The sequence below is a fragment of the Coffea arabica genome, chromosome 1c (genome assembly GCF_036785885.1).
Source record: "Coffea arabica cultivar ET-39 chromosome 1c, Coffea Arabica ET-39 HiFi, whole genome shotgun sequence".
Classification (NCBI taxonomy): Eukaryota; Viridiplantae; Streptophyta; class Magnoliopsida; order Gentianales; family Rubiaceae; genus Coffea; species Coffea arabica.
The window spans coordinates 785,144-791,817 of NC_092310.1; the positions used below are offsets into that span (position 1 = coordinate 785,144).

The window sequence follows — 6,674 nt, forward strand, 5'->3', positions numbered from 1 at the left end:
TATACATAATTGCATGATGATCATTATGATGATAAACAAAGAGATAATCACTCGAACTAGTTCAATGGTTAAGAGAGGATTTTTAGAGTCTTTCCTACTATCAGGTTCATGACTCTTAGAGGTGATTCTTAGAGGAGGGAAGAGTCAAAAAAAAAAAAAAAAAAAAAGGTTGATAAACAAGAGAGGGCCAATGCGGTGCAGTGGACCAAATGTCTAAATTCACAAGAAAGGCCCCAAGTAGATGATTGATGACTTGATCCGTTCTTGCATCGTTATGGTTAGATTCATAGAAGTTTAGAATCATGAATGTTTTCTAACACAAATTTGTTTTGCTTTTTTTTTTTTTTTGAGATAAAACCAACTTTCTTGTTTTTGAGATTTCCTGTTTAGTTTACTTTTCTTTTTTTACAAATGAACATTTATGTAGTATCTTCCTAATCCAATTGATTCTCTATTTAATATCAAACCGCAACATTGTTGTTACACAAATACCCTCAATGACATTAGAAAAGGCATTCAAATTTGGAGTAGTAGTATAGTCTTGATATGAGTTGTTAAAATTCCTTTAAGTTTGATGTACTTGAAAACTTCCAAATATATATGAATCAATCTTATATATACTGACAGTGTATACATTATCACCATTGAATTCATGACACATGTGCAGAAGTTGAATTTCAAATTCAAATTTTGCATAATTATCATTTATTCAACACCGACAGTATAGGAAATATTAATCCATATAATCTATGTTCTCATTTTATTTCTCAAGAACTAGAAAATGGGCTGAACAATGTAGCCAAATAGATTGTCATTTTCCTTTTATTTATTATTGTTATTATTTTTTGGGAACATTTTTATCTTTAAGAACAACAGTTTCTTGTGGCTCTTGGGTCAGATCACTATTCCAATTTCCAGCAACCCTCTGAGAGTTTTTCCACAACTGAAGGCCCCAACAATCAGCAAAACATTGAAGCAACTTCCATGGCAATTAATAGAATAGCATCCAAGGTTCATGGCAACTTTCATGCCCACCGGCGGGTCCATGAAAATAAATGAAATGTACATTTTCAAATCTCTGCACCTGAACAAGACTCAAGGCGCCCTGTCATTTCTCTCCCTTCTTCCAACACCGCTAAAAGCGTTCTGCTAATACTAGCAAAATATGACCGTGATAAGAAAAGCATCATTTATCCTTAACCTAAATAGTAGCTAACATGACAACTAATTTAACAAACTCAAAAAAATAAAATAAATAAAAAGTGAGTTTTTTTAATGAATTTTCTGCTGTATATTTTGATTTTCTATTACACATTATTTTTTTGAAACTGTTGTATTTATTTTTTTACTGTGTTAGTAGTTATTAGAAAAAGAATTAATATATAATATTTATAAAAAAAAATAGCAATATAATAAAAAATAAAATATAAAGTTACACGGAAAATGAAATAGAAGATTTGTTACGTAATAGTTGCCTCGACTGCCTTCTTGGATTTGTATATCTGCAATTGCTCCAAAATGCAAGGATTCAGTGCAATGCAGATTTTTTACATTTAGAATCTATTATGGATAATGAAACCTTCAATGAGTACCGGAAAATATTCCAAAATAGATTTTAGAAATAACGAGTGGAATTGTGTTTGAATTGCATTTTCTATGATTTTTCATGGAAAAATTACTGTATCAATTTGATGTATATGAGGGAAAAAGATAATAAGGAAATGTGATCACGAAAAACAACGTAATTTTCTGACGGAAAACTGCAATCCAAACAATACGTACTATCGAGAGAGAAAGAATCATCAAACTTATTTTCTTCTGCCATGTGCCAGCATGTGACATTTCACTTGAATTATTGAGATAAATTTGAGTTAATCATTACTAGTTGAATCTTCTGAAAAAAAAAAGATACAAAACCATCGTACATTGAAATTTCTACCCTTCTAGAAACAAAATGTGACCCCCTCATCAATGAATTTGTCGAAGGAAAAAACTGTGAGTGGACCAAATAGTCATATCATGATGAACGTGATGTGATGGTCGTCTATCCGGGAGTCCGACGACGTTAGGGATGTTGTCTAAAATATCAGAAGTTGGGTTGAGAACGAGACTGGTGGTGCTGACGGCTCTAATGATGACAAACTAGGAAATACCAATGGGGATACTCAATTGTATGGCTCTGGCTTCCGTTTTGGATCTTGGAACAATTCACCAAAATTCGCTGAGAACTTAACCGGCCTTAAGAGAGAAATTGACTATGATCAGAACTTATTTTCTGATAGTCAGGTAACAATTTCTGTTGTGTTGTGCATTGATTGTGATATTTCATCGATAGTTTTGATTTGTATTAGAACTTTTGCCTGCAACCAGGGTGGAGAGCCTAGAAATCGGCCTAATATTTTGTCCCACCACTTAAGTTTACCAAATATTTTTTGGGAACATTTTTATCTTTAAGAACAACAGTTTCTTGTGGCTCTTGGGTCAGATCACTATTCCAATTTCCAGCAACCCTCTGAGAGTTTTTCCACAACTGAAGGCCCCAACAATCAGCAAAACATTGAAGCAACTTCCATGGCAATTAATAGAATAGCATCCAAGTTTCATGGCAACTTTCATGCCCACCGGCGGGTCCATGAAAATAAATGAAATGTACATTTTCAAATCTCTGCACCTGAACAAGACTCAAGGCGCCCTGTCATTTCTCTCCCTTCTTCCAACACCGCTAAAAGCGTTCTGCTAATACTAGCAGCAAAATATGATAAAAAATTGTGCTTAATTAGTTGTTAATTTCTTAAGGAGAATACTTTTTAATAGTATAATTCAGTGGTTGAAAATAAATTGCATACATGTTCTAGGCGTTAGGAAAGAATGAAGCGGTAACTTGCCCTGTAACGTTCAATGGATCATTCTACATAACACAATTGAGCCATTGGTACTGCACACAGCTCCACTGTTGCCGTAGTTGCCTCCATTTTCACCGGCTCTAGGCAGGATTTACCTTCAAACCTTTTCACCATAACCACTATAAGCTTGCCTTAACAATCACATCAATCCCACGTGCCACCAAGTTAATAAGTACCGGACTGTATTAATTTGCTGAGACCACTGCTGACACATTCCACCAGTTCCAAAAGGAAACCGTTGCAAAGGATCCTTAGAGATGATGATCATGGCAGTGGGTCATAACAATTGTCTGGGGTTTTTAGAGAGGGAAAAATGGAGAGGCGTGAAGGAGGTTGAGTTGCAACTGGTGACTTTTGAATTTTGAGAAGTGAGAAAAGAAAGAGAAGATGCAAATGATAAGAGAGGATGGAGGTGAATAAAACGAGGCTTTTGTCTCGGGCCCCTTAAAGCTAAAGCATCGTTCCTTTTTTATGCTTTTCATATCGACATACTTGATTTCTTTTGGGTTCCAAGACACAAAAAAGAGCTTTTTTATATATTTTTTTCCCTTTGAGTTCCAAGACACAAAAGAATTTTACCTAAAAAAACCAAATTCTTACAAAATATGCATGTGCACTGCACATGGTAGGACGACCATGTTTTGGCAATCTCCATTCCCACTTTATATACATTCTTTAAGCAAACAAACAATGTGCTAAAAGCGTACTGCACGACCCTATCGCTAATACAAACAAGTGCATGGACCAGCCAATCACTGTCCCATTATTTCTTGGCTTCACCAAACCCAGGTACTCAGGTACTTTTTTTTCCCTTGGTTTGCTATTAGACTGCACCAAATTACGATATTAGTCTAATTTTTTTGTTCAACTAAACCCCTATCCAATCATACTTTTATTTAAAGTAAAATGACATTTTTCCTCCTTACGGATCATTCATGTTTTTTTTCCCTTGGTTTGCTATTAGACTGCCCCAAATTAATAAATATTTCTCATTTTAACGTATGTGTCACAGGCTTTATGATTGTATTGCAATTGATATAAATTTTTCCTCAACCTCAATTGCTCTACAAATCTCCCACTTTAATGTATAACTTGTCCTAATACTTTAAACTAGGGGGAGTGCCCGCGCATCGCGCAGGTGTTTGGTGTCTGTAGGGAAGGGGATTTTTTTTGTTGAACAAACAATAGTACATTGTGAGAAGAAATAAAACTTAGTATGAAAAAATAAACGATATAATCAATCAATTCACACAGCGTTACAATAAAACTATGTCAAATTGAAAGTCGTTGATAATGCAGATTACATCAAATCCTTAAAGAGCAATCCTCCGACATCATAAGCCAGTCTAACCAGGTGCAGAGTGTGCAGATGATAAGTTCTTGTGTGTGTGTATATATATATAGTGCTAATAGAGAGTGAACGTTAGAAGTTTTTTCCATAGTGCTAATATTATGTGGCTATATGTATATATATACATGTATGTAGATGTGAATTACTCCACAGTAAGTAAGTAAGTACGGATGGTGAGAGTAGGGGAAAATATCAATAAATAAGTCAAAACCAATTTTTCATCCGATTACACAATTTCCAAAACTCAAAACCACTAGTTATATCATCAAAAATTAACCTTGTTTGGATTGTTATTTTTTGTCAAAAAATTATATCATTTTCCGTGATCACATTTCCGTATTACCTTTTTTCCTCACATATATCAAATCGCTACAATAATTTTTCCATGAAAAATCATGAAAAATGCAATCCAAACACAAGTTTTCTGAGATCAGAGGAAGGGAGGGAGGTTTTAGCAGCAAATAATGGAAGGCAGCTGAGAAGAAAGAATACAAAATTGGATCATGAAACGAGTTTGGTCAATTGTGGCGGCCTTTAGTTTTTTAAAAATTCCATTATTTTCGTTGTAGGAATTAAAAAAACAAACGAAAGTGACTTCAAATTATTTGGGGTATTCGGCATGTGACTATTTGTTTAATTGTTTGTCACTTTCATGGTCCTCCATTTTAACTTTTAAGGCAAAGTGGTCCTACATTCTATATCTCACGTGTTTGCATGTAAAGGTAGAATTAGCTTAAAAAAAAACCCATCATGGTGGGGTGGTTGTAGGGGAAAATATCAATAAATAAGTCAAAACCAATTTTTCATCCGATTACACAATTTCCAAAACTCAAAACCACTAGTTATATCATCAATAATTAACCTTGTTTGGATTGCTGTTTTTTGTATTGGAAATTATTTGAGATATTTTTACTGTAGCACTTTTTATGATGTGATGTATGTGAGATAAAAAGGTAATTGGGAAGATAAAAAGTTGTATTGGAAATTGTAATGGTGATGCAAGCAAATATATTTGAACAAATAACTTACAATCCAAACACACTCGTATCGTTTTCCATTATCACATTTCCATATTACCTTTTTTCCTCACATATATCAAATCGCTACAATAATTTTTCCATGAAAAATCATGAAACGAGTTTGGTCAATTGTGGCGGCATTTAGTTTTTTAAAAATTCCATTATTTTCGTTGTAGGAATTAAAAAAACAAACAAAAGTGACTTCAAATTTTTCCCTTGGTTTGCTATGAGACTGCACCAAATTACGATATTAGTCTAATTTTTTTGTTCAACTAAACCCCTATCCAATCATACTTTTATTTAAAGTAAAATGACATTTTTCCTCCTTACGGATCGGATCATTCATGTTTTTTTCCCTTGGTTTGCTATTAGACTGCCCCAAATTAATAAATATTTCTCATTTTAACGAATGTGTCACAGGCTTTATGATTGTATTGCAATTGATATAAATTTTTTCTCAACCTCAATTGCTCTACAAATCTCCCACTTTAATGTATAACTTGTCCTAATACTTTAAACTAGGGGGAGTGCCCGCGTATCGCGCGGGTGTTTGGTGCCTGTGGGAAAGGATATTTTTTTTGTTGAACAAACAATAGTACACTGTGAGAAGAAATAAAATTTAGTATGAAAAAATAAACGATATAATCAATCAATTCACACAGCGTTACAATAAAACTGTGTCAAATTGAAGGTCGTTGATAATGCAAAAAGGCAGAGCAACACAGAAAACTAACCTTATTCCAGAATCCCCACCAAAAGCTCTTTATTGCTGTTGCTCCAAACCTATAAGATTATAATCAACCCAGACCAATTGGGGTTAGGCAACATGAAAAATACTATTTTGCAATTAGGCAATGCTATAAGAGTCGCTAATTATAGGTACTAAGAACACACCGACAAAATTAATGCACACAACTCCACTGTTGCCGTAGTTGCCCCATTTTCACCGGCTCTAGGCAGGATTTACCTTCAAACCTTTTCGCCATAACCACTATAAGCTTGCCTTAACAATCACATCGATCCCACGTGCCACCAAGTTAATAAGTACCGAACTGTATTAATTTGCCGAGACCACTGCTGACACATTCCACCAGTTCCACTCGCTTTCGTTAATTCTCCAAGTAAACTAATTCCAAAAGGAAATCGTTGCAAAGGATCCTTAGAGATGATGATCATGATAGTGGGTCATAACAATTGTCTGGGGTTTTTAGAGAGGGAAAAATGGAGAGGCGTGAAGGAGGTTGAGTTGCAAATGGTGATTTTTGAATTTTGAGAAGTGAGAAAAGAAAGAGAAGATGCAAATGGTCAGAGAGGAAGGAGGTGAATAAAACGAGGCTTTTGCCTCGGGCCCCTTAAAGCTAAAGCATCATTCCTTTTTTATGCTTTTCATATAGACATACC

At 34.5% G+C, this 6,674-nt stretch overlaps 1 long non-coding RNA gene across 1 annotated transcript; it reads left to right on the forward strand.

Moving 5' to 3' along the window:
• Positions 1-1,987: 1,987 nt before the first annotated feature.
• Positions 1,988-2,426, forward strand: LOC140006072 (uncharacterized). The gene is made up of 2 exons (XR_011813662.1): positions 1,988-2,286; positions 2,371-2,426. It is a non-coding gene; the product is annotated as an uncharacterized lncRNA (long non-coding RNA).
• Positions 2,427-6,674: the final 4,248 nt, after the last annotated feature.